We start from the raw sequence: 24,825 nt of genomic DNA on the forward strand, positions 1-24,825 counted from the left end.
TCCCCTGCTGTGTAGCCAGCAACGTGTCCTGCAAACGCCACGCAGACACAAAGCTGCCGCCAGTGCAGGCTTCGGCCTACACGCCACGCAGACACAACAACTGAAATTGAAGGGAACCTGTCCCCCCCCCAGGCGTTTGTATGTATAACAGCCACCTTGTACAGCAGTAATGCTGCCTTTGTACAAGGTGGCTCATTCAGTTATTCTCCTTGCACACGTTGAACTCAACACGTCTAAAATGTGTCCCCTGAGACCATTAAACCATCCCTGAGGTGTGACTTTCCTTTGTAATGACACGCAGCAACCTCCTTGGTAGCGCTGCCCGTCTTCTGACATCATTGGTTGGCTGGCTGCGCCTCTGCGCCCGCCCTGCCCGACACAACGCTCCTCGGTGTCTTATTTATTTTGACTGTGAGGGTGTGATTGATGGGCATGAGCAGTGCATATGTTCGCCTGTCACTCATCTCCTTCCGCCTTCTTCAGACTGTGCGGCTTCATGGCCGTGGCATGCGATAAGGGATCAGCTGACGCCGCACAGTCTGAAGCAGGTGTAAGGACATGAGTGAGAGGCGAACATATTTACTGCGCAAGGCCATGAATCCCAGCCCCGCAGTGTGAATTAATGAAAAGACACTGCGAGGCTGGGATTCATGGGCATCGCGAAACGCACCGGCCGACATGAAATGATGTCAGAAGACGGGCAGCGCTAACAGCGCAGGGCCAAGGGATAACACAACAGCGCAGACTCCTGTACAGCAAAATGCGATACTCAGGAGGCCGCGCCAAGCACCAAGGTGGCTGTGCTGCGTCTCATTAAGAAGGGAAATCACGCTTCCAAGACAGTTTTGACTGTATAAGGAGCTAAATTTTATACGTGTTTCATTCAGCATGTGCAAGGAACAAAATTAAAAGAGCAACCTTTGACTTGTGCAGCATTACTGCTGCACAAGGTGGCTCTTCTAGTTTGTAACACCTGAGGGGGGGTTAAAGGTTACCTTTAAAATTGGTTCAATTAGGCTTCGGCCTACACTCTGCTCCTCCTGCAGACCCTGGGCTCTAACACCGCCAGTTGGTGCCCGGAAGTGCTGGCTGCACAGAGAAAAACACCCGCCAATGTGTCAGTGGGGTTCAGCAACGCCAGCTGTTCCCCCGCTGTGTAGCCGGCAACGTGTCCTGCAAACGCCACGCAGACACAAAGCTGCCGCCAGTGCAGGCTTCGGCCTACACTCTGCTCCTCTGCTCCTCCTGCTGACCCTGGGCTCTAACACCGCCAGTTGGTGCCCGGAAGTGCTGGCTGCACAGAGAAAAACACCCGCCAATGTGTCAGAGGGGTTCAGCAACGCCAGCTGTTCCCCTGCTGTGTAGCTGGCATCGTGTCCTGCAAACGCCACGCAGACACAAAGCTGCTGCCAGTGCAGGCTTCGGCCTACACTCTGCTCCCCCTGCTGACCCTTTGCTCCAACACCGCTAGTTGGGGCTCTAGGAAGACAATCTTGAATAGGTCCCCATCCTGGTTCCAGTACTGTCAGCTGGTTCCGGGTAGAGCCTTTGGCTTAGGTGCCTCCTTCTGGGTATCCGAGTTCCATCAACGTCAGGTGGTCCTTGGTAGTGCTTTCAGGCACTGGTACCTCCTGCTTAGTAACCGGGTTCCAGTAATGTCAGCTGGTCCTCGGTAGTTCCATTGGCTCTTGGACCTTCGGCTACCCATCTGGGTTCCAGTACCGTCAGCTGGTTCTCGGCAGTGTCTTTTGCTCTTGTACCTTCTGCTCCCCATCCTGGTTCCAGTACCGTCAGCTGGTTCCGGGCAGAGCCTTTGGCTTAGGTGCCTCCTTCTGGGTATCTGAGTTCCACCAACGTCAGGTGGTCGTTGGTAGTGCTTTCAGGCACGGGTAACTCCTGCTTAGTAACCGGGTTCCAGTAACGTCAGCTGGTCCTCGGTAGTTCCATTGGCTCTTGGACCTTCGGCTACCCATCCGGGTTCCAGTACCGTCAGCTGGTTCTCGGCAGTGTCTTTTGCTCTTGTACCTTCTGCTCTCCATCCTGGTTCCAGTACCGTCAGCTGGTTCCGGGCAGAGCCTATGGCTTAGGTGCCTCCTTCTGGGTATCCGAGTTCCACCAACGTCAGGTGGTCCTTGGTAGTGCTTTCTGGCACGGGTACCTCCTGCTTAGTAACCGGGTTCCAGTAACGTCTGCTGGTCCTCGGTAGTTCCATTGGCTCTTGGACCTTCGGGTAGCCATCCGAGTTTCAGTTCCATCAGCTGGTTCTCGCCATTTTCTCAGCCTTCTTGTACCTTCTGCTACATTTCCAAGTTCAAGACCCTAAAGACGACGACCAGGAAGACCACCCCTAAGATGACGACGACACCAGAGACGACAACCACTGAGATGACGACGACCCTGGAGACGATGACCCTGAAGACCACCCCGATGACGACGACGACGACGACCCCAGAGACGACGACCCTGGAGACGACGACATGGAAGACCAAGAAGCAGAAGAACAAGAGGCTGCAGAACAAAGAGCAGAAGAACATTAAGCATAACACTAAATATCAGAGCAAAAGATATTATCTAAATTATAAGCAGAAGAAGACTAAGCAGTGTATGGGGGTGAGTCCGTTCCTCCTCGTGGTGCCCCTGGATAAAGCCTGATGCTGCAGGCCAAACTGAACGCGGACAAATGAAACTCTTTTGTGACAGGCAGAACGGAAGGTGTAATCTTCAAACTTTTATAGATAACAACTACAGGAATGCCTGTCACAAATAAGAATATGATGAAGAAGTAGAATATGAAGAAAAATAATAGTTGAATAAAAAGAATATGAAGAATGTAACAAAAAACAATAATAGGTAGAAGATGAAGAAGAAGATGAAGAAGGTAAAGAAGAAGTTGATGTCAAAGATGCTGATGATGATGAAGAAGAAAGTGTGGGAGAAGTTAAAAAAAAGGTGAAGGGCGTGGAAGTAGTGAAACATCAATATCTGACAAAATAAAAAAATTCTTAACATAGTCAATATCTTTGTAACTCCGAACATCTTAAAAAAAAATAAAATTCCTGCTATTCTATTTGATTGGTCTAAACCTCTATGCCTTTAATGTCTCCGCCACCTCCCCCAATACATCCTACATTATTCTTAGTTGTTTTCCTTCATGTAGAATGAACCTACAAGGAAAGAAAGGGTTTATTTTAATTCCAATATTTTCGTCCCATTGACTTGCATTGGTATCGGGTATCGGTATCGGCGAGAACCGATATTTTGCCGGTATCGGCTGATACTTTCCGATACCGATACTTTCCGATATCGGAAGGTATCGCTCAACACTAGTCCTTGGTAGTCCAAACACAGATAGATATGCTTATAAGGCAGTTCAAATAATATCTTAGCACAACCAGGGAGGCCTGGGTAAAAGTCTCAGGCTTAAGCAGAGCAGCAACAGCTTACATGTCCAGCAAATGCAGATGGAAACAAACACAAGCAGCCAGATGGAGGATTACTGGAAACCGATTTATGCAGCAGAAACTCAGAGCTGAGTAGCAGGATCTCCACACAGGTTCACAGGAGCAGGTGCAGGTGCAAAGCCAGGGAGTCATCAGGAGCTGGATAAAAGGCAGAATACCCTAGCACAGACTGAAGTGGAGTGGAGTTTTATGGCAGGAAGACACAGTGCACATGAGACCAAAGACGCCATCTTGGAAAAGGGCAGTAATGCACAAAAGGTAATCAAAATGTTCAGAGTCCTGACATTACTCCCTTCTTAGAAGCGGCCTTAGGACGATCCTGGACCTGGTTTCTCAGGGATTTAGTAAAGATACATGAAAAACTGGGTGTACCTTCATAGTCCTAGGCAGCTTCAGACGGCAGGCCACAGAGCTCACAATACCGTTGATCTTGAAAGGGCCAATGAATTTCTGTCCAAGTTTTTGTGAAGGAACGTTTAACTTCAGATTCTTAGTTGATAACCACACGGAATCTCCTACCTTGAACATGGGTGCAGGTTTACGGAATCTATCAGCCGATCTCTTATAACGTTCTTGAGCCGTGGTCAGGGATTCCTTCAGAACCTCCAGATTTTGCCTCATCTCAGTCAGCCTTTCCTCAACTGCTGGAACCGAAGAATTAGTCGGAGACCTAGGTAAGATACATGGATGATAACCCAGATTGGCAAAGAAAGGAGTGAACTTAGTGGAGGCGCTCTAAGAATTATTGTATGAAAATTCGGCTAACGGCAGTAATTCCAACCAATCATCTTGGAGATGGCTAACATAGCATCTTAGATATTGTTCCAATGTCTGGTTGGTACGCTCAGTCTGACCATTTGTCAGGGGATGGTAAGCGGAAGAGAGACAGACATTAATATTGAGTGCAGAGCAAAACCCCTTCCAGAATCTTGAAGTGAGTTCACTTCACGCCACGGTCAGAGATGATCTCATCTGGGACCCCATGCAGCCGGAAGACATTCTGAATAACCAAGTTCACTGTATCCTTAGCTGAGGGGAGGCCGGTGCATGGAACAAAATGAGCGGCTTTAGTCAGGCGATCAACTACTACCATGATCGTATTCATGCCCCCCGATGTAGGCAGCTCCACAATAAAGTCCATTGATATAGACCCCCAAGGTCGGGACGGAACAGGTAATGGTTGCAGGAGACCCGCAGGTGCCACACGAGGAGTCTTGTAACGAGCACATACCTCGCAAGAGAGAACATAGTCCTTAGTATCCTTCAGGCAAATTGGCCACCAGAAAAATTGGCTTAGGAAGTCTTGTGTCTTCTCTTCTGTACCACCCTGTGACCAGCCAACTTGGAGTCATGTACACACTTGAGGATCTGCAGACGGATGGCCTCAGGGACGTAGATACGTCGATCTCTGAACCACATGCCACCCTTAAAGACAAGATTAATATCAACAGGTGGGTTGGCCAGAAATACATCACCGTCATAAGCCTCCCTGCACTTCTTCCACAAGTCCTGATCGTGGATAACTCCGATGAAATTGGCATCAGATAGAATGGTCTTGGACGGGGCTCCAGATACGGAATCCGCAGCATGGATTCGGGATAAAGCATCAGCCTTCCCATTACGAGAACGTGGACGGTATGAGATAACAAAATTAAATTGATTTAAAAATAAATTCCAACAAGCCTGACGAGGAGAAAGACATCTAGCGGATCTGAGGAACTCTAAATTGCGATGGTCAGTAAGCACTACGATCTGTTGTGCAGCTCCTTGCAGATGATGCCTCCATTCCTTGAAAGCAGCAATAATAGCCAGCAATTCCTTGTCTCCCATGTCGTAATTCTTCTCTGCTGAGGTTAGTCTACGGGAAAAGAAAGCACAAGGATGTAGCAGACCCTTCTCTCCAGTTCTTTGGGAGAGAATAGCCCCCAAAGCATTATCAGAAGCGTCCACCTCCACAATGAAAGAAAGTGTTGGATCTGGGTGTATCAACAGCGGTGCTGAGGTGAAACAAATCTTAATCTGATCAAAAGCTCTCTTGAGCCTGTGATGACCACTTAAAGGGCTTTTCCTTCTTTGTCAAGGAAGTAATGGGACGGACAATATCAGAAAAATTTTGAATAAAACATCTGAAGAAATTTGCAAAACCAATAAAACGTTGCACCTCCTTAACGTTCTTGGGTACCGGCCAGTCAAGGATAGCCTGAATCTTACCAGATTCCATGTTCAGCCCCTGGGGAGAGATGACATAACCTAAGAACTGTATCTCAGAACGATGGAACTCGCATTTCTCCGGCTTGATATACAGATGGTTCTCTTTCAGACGTCTTAAAACAGCTTTGACATGTTCTTCATGTTCCTGTAGAGAGTCAGAAAAGATTAGAATATCGTCCAAATAGATCACCACAAACTGATCCAACAAATCTCTGAAAATGTCATTAGCAAGGTGTTGAAACGTTGCAGGGGCATTACAAAGCCCGAAGGGCATCACGAGATATTCAAAGTGTCCATACCGGCATCGGAATGCTGTCTTCCACTCATCCCCTGGACGAATACGCACCAAATTATAAGCCCCACGAAGATCCAGTTTAGAGAACACCTTAGCATGGCGGACTCTTTCCAGTAATTCGGGAATCAGAGGCAAAGGGTAACGATTCCGTACGGTTACCTTATTGAGCTCTCGATTGTCCACACAGGGTCTCAGGGACCCATCCTTCTTCTTTACAAAAAATATAGGCGCCCCTGCTGGTGAAGAAGAAGGACGTATGAAGCCTTTGGCCAGATTTTCATCAATATACTCCTTTAAGGCTTGAAGCTCAGGTGCCGCCAAAGGATATACGTTACCAAAAGGAATAGCTGCCCCAGGAAGCAACTCAATGGGACAGTCATAATGCCTGTGTGGAGGAAGCTGATTTTATATGCTTATAAGGCAGTTCAAATAATATCTTAGCACAACCAGGGAGGCCTGGGTAAAAGTCTCAGGTTTAAGCAGAGCATGTCCAGCAAATGCAGATGGAAACATACACAAGCAGCCAGATGGAGGATTACTGGAAACCGATGTATGCAGCAGAAACTCAGAGCTGAGTAGCAGGATTTCTACACAGGTTCACAGGAGCAGGTGCAGGTGCAAAGCCAGGGAGTCATCAGGAGCTGGATGCAAGGCAGAATACTCTAGCACAGACTGAAGGCTGGGGTGGAGTTTTATAGCAGGAAGACACAGTGCACATGAGACCAAAGACGCCATCTTGGAAAAGGGCAGTAATGCACAAAACGTAATCAAAATGTTCAGAGTCCTGACACTTGAATTGAGTGCTAATTCCTTTGGTGCGAGCCCACTACAGTCAATGGTCACGGCACATAAGTCAGAAGGATCCAGGGTGGACGACCAGAATCCAGGGTGGACGACCAGAATCCATTTCTATATCAGGAGCACACACTGCAAGCCTGATATAGAAATGAATTTTGGTTGCCTTTTTTAGGGTGAATCCCATCCCATACCGTGGATCCCGCTGACTTATGTACAGTGACCATTGCCTACATGTCTGATGAAACGTTACGTAATCCTGAATTTGCTGCTCTGATATTTCCTAATAAACTATTTAACACAATTTTGAAAGCCTTCCATAGTTCTCTTTCACTGTCCTTCAACCGACTCTCAAATTCCTCATTCTTCTGAAGTTGACTGATATTCCTTCCTTGATTTTCTCAGTGGTGAACCTGTGAAATAGCTAACAGAGAGGCCCGAGTCTCCGACCTTACTATGCTTCTGTTAAACTTTGATCTGTCCCCTCCCCCACCCCATGAGATATGGGACAGAAATGTAAGGTAAGCAACACACAAACACAAAACAGGGATAACAGAAAACATTTATAATACAAATGCACTAACCAATAATAGTGAAGAGGATAGGGACAGGGAGGAATAAACTAAATAGGAACAGGGACCAGGAGATAAATACACTCGTACTACAGCAAAGCACAGATCACTACTACAACAACTCCACTGCAACCACTTAACTTTAGCACATAGCACAGGAAGACAAATCTTTCACATACAGGGACAAGAAGGTCTGGCCAGTTTTTATAGGAAGAGATAATGACAAGATTAGAAGCAGATGAAATGGAGCTGACTAGCATAGAAAGCGTTGTTAATCTCTTCAGCGCCAGAGGAATGATCACTTTATTTTAGAACTCACATGTCAGACATAAAGTCAGCAAGAGCAAAAAGTAAAGTGTTGATCACTCTTTATCAGTAGATACTGTATATATAGCTGTAATAGTATATGGAGATGTGAAAAAAATGGGGAGAGAATTTTAATTACCAAAAATGCTGCAATTGAAACATTGTAACAACTACCATCTGTAAAATACAATCATTTTCTCTTTTTTTTCATCATTTTTTACTTCCCTCTGTAACCTCCAAGCAAGAACCAATCCCAAAATGTAGACAGGCTAGAGACAGCATTTTGATTGTGGCCTTATCCAGATCCAGTCTGTTTAAAAACTAAAGGAAAGCCCAATTTATTTGTTAATGTACAGTATTTTTTTTTATAAACTAAAATATTGTATCAACTGTCAAAAGATATTAACTTCAACTTGGGTACTAGGCAGGGTACCCCTTTCTCCCCTATTTAATCTTGTATTGGAACCCTTACTTACTTCAAGCTGATTTAATAAAAAGAATTAAAATAAAAAAGATAGAGATCAAAACATCATTGATTGCAGACGATCTGCCGTTTTGGAAGATAAAGAATCAATGAAGTACTTGTAGAGCTTTATAAATATGGCCATAGCCGTGGTTGTTGATTCCAAATACAGAATGGTACATTTTTAATAACGTAATAATAAAAATAATAAGAAGTTCTAGCAGAATGGAAGGATCTTCTTCTTTTTAATGATGGACAGATGCCATCTTACAAAAATGAAGAGTTGTCTACATTTTCGTTTTATCTCTTGCAGATGCTCTCGGACTTTATAAGGCAATCAGATCAAACGGCATTGAGGAAATCTGTTGCTAAATTTATGTGGTTAAAAATGTATATCAGGAATAGCTATAGTAGGGGAGCAAGGCCCTACTTGACATTAAAATATATGTTTTGCTAGATGGATAGGAAATTGGAAGATTTTTCATTTTAAAGCTTAAAGGGTAGCTGTCACCAGTTTTTTCATATATGAACCAATACCACTACCTTCCTCAGCGCCTGTGCTGCATTAAAAAAAAATGGTATATTATGTCCTGCGAGGTAAGCAAGTTTGGACGGTCAGGTCCGATGGGCGTTATTGCAGCAGTTCCTGTCCCTCCTCTCCCCTGGTATATTGCTAGATGCTTACCTCCCGCTATAATTGATGTGGATGACGCATATGCTATCATTCACATAGCCAAACAATATCTCACACCAGCACAGGGATATCTTTGCTCTGCCGTACTGCAGACAGAGCCTAAAACTTATCTACACATCCTTCGCACATGTCTTTCCGGCTCCTACTTACCGGAATTATTTCGCTCATGTTGTTTTCTTCCCTGCAGGCGAAATTAACCTCCTCTTCTGTGATTTCCAGCGGCAGAGAACAAAACAAAATGGGCAAAATGGTTCCAAGTAAGCAGAAGCCAAAAAGCCGTGTGTCGGCTCTTGAGTTGTTAGGTTTCATGCTCTGCCTGCAGTAGGGCAAAGTAAGTGCGATGGAGCGATCCGGCAGTAGCCCTGCGCAGGCACGAGACTTTGTTCTGCTACGTGGATGATGCAGGACGTGTCATCCACATCAATCACAGCGGGAGGATGGAGTTTAGCAGGCGCCTCTGTTATGACACCCATTGTACTGGACTACTCGAATTTGCATATCTCGCTGGAACACTTCAAAAGGTTTTTTGGGGAATATACAATAGATTCAGGGTATAATATACATTTTTCTGAAATGCAGCACAGGTGCAGAGGAAGGTTGTGGCATTGGTTCATACTTCTGAGTGGGTATGTGGTCGGAGCTGTGCGGGGCTTTATGTGGTGCTCTGCTTACATGTGCATCAGTATGGCTTATGACGGGACACTGATCCTTCAGTGACCTGCCTCCTATTTTACATAATGCATATAAATTGTTGGCTTAGAAAACAAGACTTTACATCCAGCAAAATAGCGCAGGTTGCACTTAGCAATAGATGCTATTGTGCAAGCGCTGCCGCCGACGCCATTTTGCTGCAGACAAAATTTTTTTCCTCCAGCAAAACAATGCCGGTGGTGGCGCATGAGCAGTACAACCTATTACTTGCCGATAGATGCTGCTGCACGAGAACCGTAAAGTACTGCAGTGCGCAGGCGCCGGGCCTCTCTGACCTTTCCGGCGCCTGCGCACTGCAGTACTTTGCTCTGCCCTCAACAGGGCAGACAAAGTACGCCTGCGCCGGAGCCGCGGCGTAAAGACCCGAAGAGGATGTCATGGAATGAAGATGGGAGGTGCCGGAGCGGACCGGAGACACCCATCCGACCTGACCGCACCGGGACCGCCCCTGGGTGAGTATAATCTAACGTCTTTTTCTCCTCTTTCAGGTAACATCGGGAGCTTATCTACAGCATTACAGAATGCCCCTGATGCCGGTGAGCTTACCTCACCAGCCATTTTGGGGATGACAGGTTCCCTTTAAGCTTGCTTGGAAACAATCATAATCAGCAGCACACTGTTCTTTATGAACAAGACATATGCTGTAAAGAACAATGATATTCTATGTGCACAGAATGACTGTCTTAACAATTGTTCTGTGTACATCGATGCAAATTCGGCCTGTCTAAACATGCTATTAAATGACAGCTAATAGTTTAACAGCCGCAGGTCGGACGCTGTAAATGGGCACTCCTCACTATGGCAGGTCAGGCAAAATGCATTTACCAGCAGAGGGCAACACTGAGTACAGGAGAACCTGATATTTTGGTTCCATCCTGATGCATGATGGGAGTATGTGAAAACCTGTATAGTGTTAAAATAAGAAAAAATGACCTCTTGAAATATTGTGTTTGGGATGATGAATGGAAACAAATTATAGTCTGGACATTTATTGTAGCAATATCATTTCATCTTCTCAAAACTTCATGCCTTGTTCTACTACGAACTTCTTGCAGATGGAAATAAAAGTTTTATGTTGGCCAGAGGGAAATTAATTTTATGCCTGGAAATAGTTTTCGTATAAACATCCAATGTTCTACTTGTTTCCTTAGATGTGTCTGGAATTTAATTGCTGAAATATTGTAGTTGTAGCGAAAATATGAGAAAGGAGCATGTAAGAGAATAGATTCTTAGGACAAGTGCTCACATAGGAGCTGATGTTTAATCTTTGGAATATTTTTAGCTTAGAACAGGGGTCAACTTCATGGATAAGTTCATATGTGTAGATTAAAAACTGTGCCTTGAAAATTTTCAAGGCACAGTTTGTGTCCGTCTTAAAATGGATGAATGCAAGTTTGAAAAAAACAAACAAATATTGTGACCAACTACTCATTAGTTCCGCTCTTACTATGTGTACCCCAGGCTTTTCCAAAAGCTTTCCCAAAGCACCACAGGCCTTGTTTGATACTGAGAGCTTGTATCTGCTCTTCTCTCCCCCTTACCTCAATGCAGAGCAACTGCTTGGATCATGGAACAACTTAGCAGCTGTTTCCATCCCAAAGCCGGCTTCATCCACTGATATCAGGTTAGGGTAACCCTAACCCTAAGGTTAACCCTTGGCATCATGCCTGGATTGGTTATCAGAACTGGGCCCTAACGAGAGAGTCCTCATATGACGTTCTTACAGGAATGTTTTCAGGATGTGGAAGGGAAGAGAGCAGAACGCAGGCCGCAAAGACCAAGGATTCAGTGTTGGTGCTATTGTGAGGGCTATACATGTACTGAAGCCTGGAAGGTAACCAGAGTACTGCTGACCGAAGAAACATGTCATCTTCTTTAAATACATACTTTTTGATACACGGACATCAACATTGTGAACTGATGACTGTGTGTCATGCATTGATGCCTCGTAACAGAGTACTAGCCATAGATGTCCCCATAACAGTGTATCATACATCCCAACTGCACCAGATTCAAAAGTACCGTAACTGTCCATTCTCTCCATATTGCTACTTTTGGACCTTCTGCACAGGGAAGTCTGCTAATTTAAAGGTACATTTCAAGGTGACCTGCTCCCAAACATACCCTCACCCACCATGGGGCCCATTTCTGAAGCAGCCAATTACATGACACTAGGGGCCAAATATGTATATGTGTTACATCCTTGTGGCTGAAAACGTGGCTCTGGGCAAAAATTAAATGTGGGGCCCAAATGTGATCATATTGTATCATCAGATAGAAACAATTACGGTGCATTCACATAAGCTGATTTCAGACTATTAGACAAGCACTGATCAAGTACATTCACATAGCTCAGCAATTCTTTACTGTTTCGTTTTTAGATTCTCACTACAAAAGCAAAATGGGGGAATTTTTTCAGTTTCCAAAAGGGAATCAAAAGTGGTGCATTACCACTGTAGGGATTCACACTCTTTGGTAGACATTAGGCCTTAGACAGCGCTCACACAGGCAAAGCAATTTTAGTCCAAACACATGCAATTTTTATTGCTTTCCACAAGTTGCACAGCACAAAAAACAAAATCATAAATATAAATCCCTTGTCATGTCCAGGGACTAGCTACACAAAGTAGACCCTGGCTACTCATACACTGCTCAGCTAGCCCTGCTCCGTCAAACAAAACAGCTATTGTCCATAACAACCACTGATAATTGCGGTTCTCTGCACACGGTCTGTTCAGACTCTTCTCAGAGATGGATTCTGATTTGTCTCTCTCATCTGTTCCAAGATACGTCGAGTCTGATGCACATGGACTGTGCATTTACCATGTAACACATTCACCTCCATATCTCCCAACCGTCCCGGATCCAGAGGGACAGTCCTGATTTTGAGATTCTATCCTGCTGTCATGGCCAGGACCTTACTTTTCCCGGCAGGGGGGCGCAGTTGGGCCGCCTAATGCGGTGGTCCACAATTTCTCCCTCAGCTGCTGCAAGAGACCGCCCACCCACCTCAGTCTTCGCACAGCCAGATCTATTGTGGGGGCTGTAGTTCAGTAACACTTTTTTTATCAGCTTCCCCTGCGCACAGAGCCTCCTATCACACCGAGGGAGGATGATTTCACCCGGAGCCTACTGCAATGTGAGGCATTGAGCAGTGCAGGTGAGGACTGGCAGTGGGGGCACAGCAGGGGCTGGTGCTGGGTGTGACAGCAGAGCGGGCTGGGAGCAGGTTTGGGGAGCAACACTCACAATGGGGGTCTCTGCTGCCATGTCCTGGGTGATTACATGGTATATTGTTCTGGACTCCAGGCTTTGCTGGAGGATTGCAGTCTCTAAAGGGTTTATATGGCACTGGTGTGGTCTGTAGTGTTGTACAAAGTAGCAAAGTGGGTCCTTGCAATCCAGCGGGACAGTCCCAAATTTCAGACTCTGTCCCACTGTCCCGGCTAGGATCTTACTTTTCCCAGCAGAGTGGGCAGCCAGGGCATGTGCCCCGGGCACAGCCAGCAGGGGAGCGCAGTCAGTCTGCCTAATGCGGCAGTCCGCAGTGTCTCCCCTAATGGCTGCATTCTGCTGCCAACGGACTGGGAGTCGGACGTTCTCTCTGCCGACTGTCAAGTTGACAGCCAGTGCAGAGAAGCTGCAGCGCGCCAGAAGCAAGGGATCAATTGTACTCACATCTTAGAGATGCGAGTATAATTGAAGCTCTGACCACCGGGTCAGAGCGATGCCAGCAGTGTGATCAGATCATGCGATTACGCTGCTGACGTCACTTGCCAGAGAAGCAGGATGGGTGGTAAGTGCTCCAGTGGAGATGAAGACACCAAAGATTAAGTGCATGAGGGGGAGTGTTGTGAATTCTGCTCTTGGGCTCCTGTTATGACCCCAATGGCAGAGGGTCTCAAAAATACATACCAAGTCTGCAAACACAAAAAACCAGCTCATAGGGCAGTGGTAGCTGGGCTGACCATATATCTAATCCTAGCACCACAAATAGCAGCAGCCGGGGAACGTGCCTACGTTGGTTCTAGACGTCTCGCGCCAGCCGGAGAACTAACTAACCCTAGAAGGGAAAAGATAGACCTTTCTTGCCTCCAGAGAAAAGACCCCAAAAGTTGGATACAAGCCCTCAACAAATAATAACGATGAGGTAAGGAGAAAAGACAAACGTAAGAATGAACTAGATATTTAGCAAAGAGAGGCCCACTGACCAATAGCAGAATATAGTAAGATGACTTATACGGTCAGCAAAAACCCTATCAAAATTTCCACGCTGGATATTCAAGAACCCCCGAACCGTCTAACGGCCCGGGGGGAGAACACCAGCCCCCTAGAGCTTCCAGCAGAATCAGGAATCACATTTAGTACAAGCTGGACAAAAAATAATAGCAATGCAAATAACCAAAAAACAAGGAAGCAAGACTTAGCTTAATTTTGCAAGATACAGGACCAGCAGACAGGAGCAAACAGAAAGGAACAGATTACAACGATGCCAGGCACTGGACTGAGAATCCAGGAAGTTTATATAGCAACACCCCTGGACTAACGACCCAGGTGGGTGCCAAACTGAGGAAAGACAATCCCAGAGTCATATCACTAGTGACCACAAGAGGGAGCCAAAAAAGTCTAATTCACAACAGTACCCCCCCTTTAAGGAGGGGTCACCGAACCCTCACCAAGACCACCAGGGCGATCAGGATGAGCAGCGTGAAAGGCACAAACTAAATCGGCCGCATGCACATCAGAGGCAACCACCCAGGAATTATCCTCCTGACCATAGCCCTTCCACTTGACCAGATACTGAAGCCTCCGCCTGGAGAGACAAGAATCCAAGATCTTCTCCACCACGTACTCCAACTCGCCCTCAACCAACACCGGAGCAGGAGGCTCAACAGAAGGAACCACAGGTACAACGTACCGCCGCAACAAAGACCTATGGAACACGTTGTGAATGGCAAACGACACCGGAAGATCCAAGCGAAAGGACACAGGATTAAGGATTTCCAATATCTTGTAAGGACCGATGAAGGGAGGCTTAAATTTAGGAGAGGAGACCTTCATAGGAACAAATCGAGAAGACAGCCATACCAAATCCCCAACACGAAGTCGGGGACCCACACCGCGGCGGCGGTTGGCAAAACGCTGAGCCTTCTCCTGTGACAACTTCAAGTTGTCCACCACATGATTCCAGATCTGCTGCAACCTATCCACCACGGAATCTACCCCAGGACAGTCAGAAGGCTCCACATGTCCCGAGGAAAAACGAGGATGGAAACCAGAGTTGCAAAAAAATGGCGAAACCAAGGTAGCGGAACTAGCCCGATTATTAAGGGCAAACTCAGCCAACGGCAAGAAGGTCACCCAATCATCCTGATCTGCAGAAACAAAACACCTCAAATAAGCCTCCAGAGTCTGATTAGTTCGCTCCATTTGTCCATTAGTTTGAGGATGAAAGGCAGACGAAAACGACAAATCAATGCCCATCTTAGCACAAAAGGATCGCCAGAACCTGGAAACAAACTGGGATCTTCTGTCAGACACGATATTCTCAGGAATGCCGTGTAAACGAACCACATTCTGAAAGAACAAGGGAACCAGATCGGAAGAGGAAGGCAGTTTAGGCAAAGATACCAAATGGACCATCTTGGAAAAGCGATCACATACCACCCAGATGACAGACATACCTTGAGACACCGGAAGATCTGAAATGAAATCCATGGAAATGTGTGTCCAAGGCCTCTTCGGGACAGGCAAGGGCAAGAGCAAGCCGCTGGCACGAGAACAGCAAGGCTTAGCCCGAGCACAAGTCCCACAGGACTGCACAAATTACCGCACATCCCGTGACAAGGAAGGCCACCAAAAGGACCTAGCCACCAGATCTCTGGTGCCAAAAATTCCCGGATGCCCTGCCAACACCGAGGAATGAACCTCGGAAATGACTCTGCTGGTCCACCTATCAGGAACAAACAGTCTGTCAGGTGGTCAGGTCTACCAGCCTGAAATCTCTGCAACACACGTCGCAAATCCGGAGAAATGGCTGACAAGATTACTCCCTCTTTAAGAATACCAACTGGTTCTGCGACTCCAGGAGAGTCAGGCACAAAGCTCCTTGAAAGAGCATCAGCCTTCACATTCTTTGAACCTGGTAAATACGAGACCACAAAGTCAAAACGGTAGAAAAACAATGACCAACGGGCCTGTCTAGGATTCAGGCGTTTAGCAGACTCGAGATACATCAGATTCTTGTGATCAGTCAAGACCACCACACGATGCTTAGCACCCTCGAGCCAATGACGCCACTCCTCAAATGCCCACTTCATGGCCAACAACTCCCGATTGCCAACATCATAATTCCGCTCAGCAGGCGAAAACTTCCTAGAGAAAAAGGCACATGGTCTCATTAAAGAGCAACCAGGGCCTCTCTGCGACAAAACGGCCCCTGCCCCAATCTCAGAAGCATCCACTTCAACCTGAAAGGGCAGTGAGACATCAGGCTGGCACAAAACAGGCGCCGAAGTAAACCGGCGCTTCAACTCTTGGAAAGCTTCCACGGCTGCAGGAGCCCAGTTAGCAACATCAGAACCTTTCTTGGTCATATCCGTCAAAGGTTTAACAACGCTAGAAAAATTAGCGATAAAACGACGGTAGAAGTTAGCAAAACCCAAGAACTTCTGAAGACTCTTAACTGACGTGGGTTGAGTCCAATCATGAATAGCTCGGACCTTGACTGGGTCCATCTCCACCGCAGAAGGGGAAAAAATAAAACCCAAAAAGGGAACCTTCTGTACTCCAAAGAGACACTTTGAGCCCTTAACAAACAAAGCATTCTCACGCAAAACCTGAAACACCATCCTGACCTGCTCTACATGCGAGTCCCAATCATCAGAAAAAACCAGAATATCATCCAGATAAACAATAATAATAATAATAATAATAATCTTTATTTATAAAGCGCCAACATATTCCGCAGCGCTTTACAGTTTAACAGTTTCAAACAACAATCATAGGTAACAATGTTAACAATACAGCAATAAAGCAAAATAAGACGACCCTGCTCGTGAGAGCTTACAATCTACAATTTATCCAGACAAAATAAATTTATCCAGATACTTCCGGAAAATATCATGCATAAAGGACTGAAACACTGAAGGAGCATTAGAGAGCCCGAAAGGCATCACCAAGTACTCAAAATGACCTTCGGGCGTATTAAATGCAGTTTTCCATTCAGCTCCTTGCTTAATGCGCACAAGGTTGTACGCACCACGAAGATCTATCTTGGTGAACCACTTGGCACCTTTAATCCGGGCAAATAAGTCCGACAACAGAGGCAAAGGATACTGAAATTTAACAGTGATTTTATTCAGAAGCCGATAGTCAATACAAGGTCTCAAAGATCCGTCCTTCTTGGCCACAAAAAAGAATCCCGCACCAAGAGGGGAAGAGGATGGACGGATATGCCCCTTCTCCAGAGATTCCTTGATATACGAACGCATTGCGGTATGCTCAGGTACAGACAGATTAAATAATCTTCCCTTAGGAAATTTACTACCTGGAATCAAATCTATAGCGCAGTCACAGTCCCTATGAGGAGGAAGAGCACTGGAGCTGGACTCGCTGAATACATCCTGGTAATCAGACAAATACTCAGGAACTTCCGAAGGAGTAGAGGAAGCAATAGACACTGGCGGGGAGTCACCATGAATTCCCTGACAGCCCCAACTTGACACAGACATTGCCTTCCAATCCAAGACTGGATTATGGGTCTGTAACCATGGCAGACCCAAAACGACCAAATCATGCATTTTATGCAGAACAAGAAAACGAATCACCTCCCGATGTTCAGGAGTCATGCACATGGTTACCTGTGTCCAAAACTGCGGTTTATTTTCCGCCAATGGCGTAGCATCAATACCTCTAAGAGGGATAGGATTTACCAATGGCTCAAGAACAAAACCACAACGCTTGGCAAACGACAGATCCATAAGACTCAGGGCAGCACCTGAATCCACAAATGCCATAACAGGGTAGGAGGACAATGAGCAAATTAAAGTCACAGACAAAATAAATTTAGGTTGCAAATTACCAATGGCGACAGGACTAACAACCCTAGTTAGGCGTTTAGAGCATGCTGATATAACATGTGTAGAATCACCACAGTAAAAACACAACCCATTCTGACGTCTATGATTTTTCCGTTCATTTCTAGTCTGAATTCTACCACATTGCATTAAATCAGGTGTTTGTTCAGACAACACCACCAGAGGATTCGCGGCTTTGCGCTCCCGCAAACGCCGGTCAATTTGAATAGCCAGCGCCATGGAATCATTCAGACCTGTAGGAATGGAGAAACCCACCATCACATTCTTAATGGCTTCAGAAAGGCCATTTCTGAAATTTGCGGCCAGAGCACACTCATTCCACTGAGTAAGCACGGACCATTTCCGAAATTTTTGGCAATACACTTCAGCTTCATCCTGCCCCTGAGAAATAGCCAACAAGGCTTTTTCTGCCTGAATTTCAAGATTGGGTTCCTCGTAAAGCAATCCGAGCGCCAGAAAAACCGCATCAACATTTGCCAATGCCGGATCTCCTGGCGCTAGCGAGAAAGCCCAATCCTGAGGGTCGCCCCGTAAGAAAGAGATAACAATTTTTACTTGCTGAGCTGAATCTCCAGATGAACGGGGTCTCAGAGATAGAAACAATTTACAATTATTCCTGAAATTCCTAAACTTAAATCGGTCTCCAGAGAACAGCTCAGGAATAGGTATTTTAGGTTCAGACATTGGACTACTGGTAACAAAATCTTGTATACCCTGCACACGAGCAGCAAGCTGATCCACACTTGTAATCAAAGTCTGGACATTCATGTCTGCAGCAAGCACAAGCCACTCAGAGGTAAAGGGGAGGAAAAAAAGAGAGGAAAGAAAAAAAAAAAAAAACCTCAGACTTTCCTTTCTTGTAATCCCACTTCTGCAATGCATTAAACATTCAACCTTGGCCTGGCATACTGTTATGACCACAATGGCAGAGGGTCTCAAAAATACATACCAAGTCTGCAAACACAAAAAACCAGCTCATAGGGCAGTGGTAGCTGGGTTGATCATATATCTAATCCTAGCACCACAAATAGCAGCAGCCGGGGAACGTGCCTACGTTGGTTCTAGACGTCTCGCGCCAGCCGGAGAACTAACTAACCCTAGAAGGGAAAAGATAGACCTTTCTTGCCTCCAGAGAAAAGACCCCAAAAGTTGGATACAAGCCCCCAACAAATAATAACGGTGAGGTAAGGAGAAAAGACAAACGTAAGAATGAACTAGATATTTAGCAAAGAGAGGCCCACTGACCAATAGCAGAATATAGTAAGATGACTTATACGGTCAGCAAAAACCCTATCAAAATTTCCACGCTGGATATTCAAGAACCCCCGAACCGTCTAACGGCCCGGGGGGAGAACACCAGCCCCCTAGAGCTTCCAGCAGAATCAGGAATCACATTTAGTACAAGCTGGACAAAAAATAATAGCAATGCAAATAACCAAAAAACAAGGAAGCAAGACTTAGCTTAATTTTGCAAGATACAGGACCAGCAGACAGGAGCAAACAGAAAGGAACAGATTACAACGATGCCAGGCACTGGACTGAGAATCCAGGAAGTTTATATAGCAACACCCCTGGACTAACGACCCAGGTGGGTGCCAAACTGAGGAAAGACAATCCCAGAGTCATATCACTAGTGACCACAAGAGGGAGCCAAAAAAGTCTAATTCACAACAGGCTCCCTCCGGTGGTTGTAAGTGGTAGCGCTGCTGTCTCTGAGTCGCAGCATTTGTCAGGTGTGTTCACTTTTTGCAATTCTGACTGGGCTATTTAGTCTTGCTTGACCCTTTAGTCAGTGCCAGTTGTCCATTGTTCCTGGAGGATTCATATCCTTTCCTGGTCTCTCCTGCTTTGCTGTTCATTTCAACAAAGATAAGTTCTGGCCTTGATTTTTGCTGTCCACATGCTGTGGCCTTATTGTTCAGTTCTTTTTCATGTTTTGTCTTGTCCAGCTTGGTCTGTATAAGGATTTGTTTAGCCAAGCTGGTATCTCTGGAGATGCAGATATACCCTCCATATCTTTAGTTAGCTGTGGAGATTTTGTATTTTCTGTGGTGGATATTTTCTAGTGTTTTAATACTGACCGCATAGTACTCTGTCCCATCCTTTCTATTTAGCTAGAAGTGGCCTCCTTTGCTAAATTCTGATTTCAGTCTGTGTATGTTTTTCCCTCTCCTCTTACAGTCAATATTTGTGGGGGGCTGTCTATCCTTTGGGGATTTTCTCTGAGGCAAGATAGTTTTCCCTTTTCTATCTCTAGGGGTAATTAGTCCTCCGGCTGTGTCGAGATGTCCAGGGAGTGTTAGGTACATTCCACGGCTACTTCTATTTGCGGTGTTAAGTTCAGGGTCTGCGGTCAGTACAGGTACCACCTTCTCCAGAGTACGTCTCATGCTGCTCTTAGGCAACCAGATCATAACAGTACAACTGGCCAACAATGAGTTAACCGCATCTCAGAAGAAGGGAAGGAAAGTGCTGAGCCATTTTTTTTCTGTAGTCTGTTGTGGTTTTTTTTTTCTTCCCTCTTTACCTCTGGGTGGCTCAGGAGTTCGGCGCTGGTATGGATGTTCAGGGATTGGCTTCTCGTGTGGATCAACTTGCTGCTAGAGTACAGGGTATTTCCGATTATATCGTTCAGACTCCGGTTTTAGAGCCTAGAATTCCAACTCCTGATTTGTTTTTTGGGGACAGGTCCAAATTTCTGAGCTTTAAAAATAACTGTAAACTGTTTTTTGCTCTGAAACCCCGTTCCTCTGGTGATCCCATCCAGCAGGTTAAAATTGTTTATCTCTGCTGCGTGTTGACCCCCAGGATTGGGCATTTGCCCTGGAACCTGGGAATCCGGCGTTGCTTAATGTAGACACCTTTTTTCAGGCGCTTGGGTTATTGTATGATGAACCTAATTCAGTGGATCATGCTGAGAAGACCTTTTGGCCCTGTGTCAGGGTCAAGAAGCGGCAGAATCATATTGCCAGAAGTTTAGAAAATGGTCTGTACTGACTAAATGGAATGAGGATGCCTTGGCGGCAATTTTCAGAAAGGGTCTTTCTGAATCCGTTAAAGATGTTATGGTGGGGTTCCCCATGCCTGCTGGTCTGAGTGATTCTATGTCTCTGGCCATTCAGATTGATCGGCGCTTGCGCGATCGCAGAGTTGTGCACACTATGGCATTGTCTTCCGAGCGGAGTCCTGAGCCTATGCAGTGTGATAGGATTGTGTCTAGAGCTGAACGACAAGGATTCAGACGTCAGAATAGGTTGTGTTTTTACTGCGGCGATTCTGCTCATGTTATTTCTGATTGCCCTAAGCGTACCAAGAGAATCGCTAGTTCTGTTACCATCAGTACTGTACAACCTAAATTTCTGTTATCTGTGACCCTGATCTGCTCATTATCGTCATTTTCTGTCATGGCATTTGTGGATTCAGGTGCCGCTCTAAACTTAATGGACTTAGAATTTGCCAGACGTTGTGGTTTCCCCTTGCAGCCTTTGCAGAGTCCTATTCCTTTGAGGGGCATTGATGCTACACCGTTGGCTAAAAATAAACCTCAGTTTTGGACACAGCTGACCATGTGCATGGCGCCAGCCCATCAGGAAGATTGTCGTTTTCTGGTGTTGCATTTGCATGATGCTATTGTGCTGGGTTTCCCATGGTTACAGGTGCATAATCCGGTATTAGATTGGAAATCTATGTCTGTGACTAGTTGGGGTTGTCAGGGGGTTCATGGTGACGTTCCTTTGATGTCAATTGCCTCCTCCCCCTCTTCTGAAATTCCTGAGTTTTTGTCAGATTTCCAGGATGTATTCAATGAGCCCAAGTCCAGTTCCCTTCCACCGCATAGGGACTGTGATTGTGCTATTGACTTGATTCCAGGCTGTAAGTTCCCTAAGGGCCGACTTTTCAACCTGTCTGTGCCAGAACATACCGCCATGCGGAGCTATGTTGAGGAGTCCTTGGAGAAGGGGCATATTCGGCCATCTTCTTCACCATTGGGAGCAGGTTTTTTTTTTGTTGCCAAAAAAGATGGCTCCTTGAGACCCTGTATTGATTATCGCCTCTTGAATAAGATCACGGTCAAATTCCAATACCCTTTGCCTTTGCTTTCTGATCTGTTTGCTAGGATTAAGGGGGCTAGTTGGTTTACTAAGATTGACCTTCGAGGGGCATATAATCTTGTTCGTATTAAGCAGGGTGACGAATGGAAAACTGCGTTTAATATGCCCGAAGGCCATTTTGAATACCTTGTGATGCCATTCGGACTCTCTAATGCTCCATCTGTGTTTCAGTCCTTCATGCATGATATATTTCGGAATTATCTTGATAAATTCATGATTGTATATTTGGATGATATTTTGATTTTTTCACATGATTGGGAGTCTCATGTGAAACAAGTCAGGATGGTATTTCAGATCCTTCGTGATAATGCCTTGTTTGTGAAGGGGTCTAAGTGCCTCTTTGGAGTGCAGAAGATTTCTTTTTTGGGCTTCATTTTTTCTCCCTCATCTATAGAAATGGATCCGGTTAAGGTTCAGGCCATTCATGATTGGATCCAGCCCACATCCGTGAAGAGCCTTCAGAAATTTTTGGGCTTTGCTAATTTTTATCGCCGTTTCATTGCCAACTTCTCCTGTGTGGTTAAACCCCTGACCGATTTGACGAAGAAAGGCGCTGATGTGACGAATTGGTCCTCTGCGGCTGTTTCTGCCTTTCAGGAGCTTAAACGCCGATTTACTTCTGCCCCTGTGTTGCGTCAGCCAGATGTTTCTCTTCCTTTTCAGGTTGAGGTTGACGCTTCTGAGATTGGAGCAGGGGCCGTTTTGTCTCAGAGGAATTCTGATGGTTCCTTGATGAAACCGTGTGCCTTCTTTTCTCGAAAGTTTTCGCCTGCGGAACGCAATTATGATGTCGGCAATCGTGAGTTGTTGGCTATGAAGTGGGCATTTGAGGAGTGGCGACATTGGCTTGAGGGGGCCAAGCACCGTATTGTGGTCTTGACCGATCATAAGAATCTGATTTATCTCGAGTCTGCCAAGCGGCTGAATCCTAGACAGGCCCGATGGTCCCTGTTTTTCTCCCGTTTTGATTTTGTGGTCTCGTATCTTCCGGGTTCTAAGAATGTTAAGGCTGATGCCCTCTCTAGGAGCTTTTTGCCTGATTCTCCTGGGGTCCTTGAGCCGGTCGGCATTCTGAAGGAAGGGGTGATTCTTTCTGCCATCTCCCCTGATTTACGACGGGTTCTTCAGGAATTTCAGGCTGATAAACCTGACCGCTGTCCAGTGGGGAAATTGTTTGTTCCTGACAGATGGACTAGTAAAGTGATTTCGGAGGTTCATTGTTCTGTGTTGGCTGGTCATCCTGGGATTTTTGGTACCAGAGATTTGGTTGGTAGGTCCTTTTGGTGGCCTTCTTTGTCACGGGATGTGCGTTCTTTTGTGCAGTCCTGTGGGACTTGTGCGCGGGCTAAGCCTTGCTGTTCCCGCGCTAGTGGGTTGCTTTTGCCTTTGCCGGTCCCTGAGAGGCCTTGGACGCATATTTCTATGGATTTTATTTCGGATCTTCCGGTTTCCCAGAGGATGTCAGTTATCTGGGTGGTTTGTGACCGGTTTTCTAAGATGGTTCATTTGGTACCTTTGCCTAAGTTGCCTTCCTCTTCTGATTTGGTTCCGTTGTTTTTTCAGCATGTGGTTCGTTTGCATGGCATTCCGGAGAATATTGTGTCTGATAGAGGTTCCCAGTTTGTTTCTAGGTTTTGGCGGGCCTTTTGTGCTAGGCTGGGCATTGATTTGTCTTTTTCTTCTGCATTTTATCCTCAGACAAATGGCCAAACTGAGCGAACTAATCAGACTTTGGAAACTTATTTGAGATGCTTTGTGTCTGCTGATCAGGATGATTGGGTGGCTTTCTTGCCATTGGCCGAGTTTGCCCTTAATAGACGGGCTAGTTCTGCTACCTTGGTTTCACCCTTCTTTTGTAACTCTGGTTTTCATCCTCGTTTTTCTTTGGGGCAGGTTGAGCCTTCTGATTGTCCTGGGGTGGACTCTGTGGTTGACAGGTTGCAGCAAATTTGGGCTCATGTTGTTGACAATTTGGTGTTGTCTCAGGAGGGGGCTCAGCGTTTTGCTAACCGTCGTCGGTGTGTTGGTTCCCGGCTTCGGGTTGGGGATTTGGTCTGGTTGTCTTCCCGTCATGTTCCTATGAAGGTTTCTTCCCCTAAGTTTAAGCCTCGGTTTATTGGCCCTTATAGGATTTCTGAGATTATCAATCCAGTGTCTTTCCGTTTGGCCCTTCCAGCCTCTTTTTCCATCCATAATGTTTTTCATAGATCTTTGTTGCGGAAATATGTGGTGCCCGTTGTTCCCTCTGTTGATCCTCCTGCCCCGGTGTTGATTGATGGGGAGTTGGAGTATGTGGTTGAGAAGATTTTGGATTCTCGTTTTTCGAGGCGGAAGCTTCAGTATCTTGTCAAATGGAAGGGTTATGGCCAGGATAATTCTTGGGTTGTTGCCTCCGATGTTCATGCTGAGGATTTGGTTCGTGCCTTTCATTTGGCTCGTCCGGATCGGCCTGGGGGCTCTGGTGAGGGTTCGGTGACCCCTCCTCAAGGGGGGGGTACTGTTGTGAATTCTGCTCTTGGGCTCCCTCCGGTGGTTGTAAGTGGTAGCGCTGCTGTCTCTGAGTCGCAGCATTTGTCAGGTGTGTTCACTTTTTGCAATTCTGACTGGGCTATTTAGTCTTGCTTGACCCTTTAGTCAGTGCCAGTTGTCCATTGTTCCTGGAGGATTCACATCCTTTCCTGGTCTCTCCTGCTTTGCTGTTCATTTCAACAAAGATAAGTTCTGGCCTTGATTTTTGCTGTCCACATGCTGTGGCCTTATTGTTCAGTTCTTTTTCATGTTTTGTCTTGTCCAGCTTGGTCTGTATAAGGATTTGTTTAGCCAAGCTGGTATCTCTGGAGATGCAGATATACCCTCCATATCTTTAGTTAGCTGTGGAGATTTTGTATTTTCTGTGGTGGATATTTTCTAGTGTTTTAATACTGACCGCATAGTACTCTGTCCCATCCTTTCTATTTAGCTAGAAGTGGCCTCCTTTGCTAAATTCTGATTTCAGTCTGTGTATGTTTTTCCCTCTCCTCTTACAGTCAATATTTGTGGGGGGCTGTCTATCCTTTGGGGATTTTCTCTGAGGCAAGATAGTTTTCCCTTTTCTATCTCTAGGGGT

This window comes from Ranitomeya variabilis, chromosome 3 (genome assembly GCF_051348905.1).
Source record: "Ranitomeya variabilis isolate aRanVar5 chromosome 3, aRanVar5.hap1, whole genome shotgun sequence".
Classification (NCBI taxonomy): Eukaryota; Metazoa; Chordata; class Amphibia; order Anura; family Dendrobatidae; genus Ranitomeya; species Ranitomeya variabilis.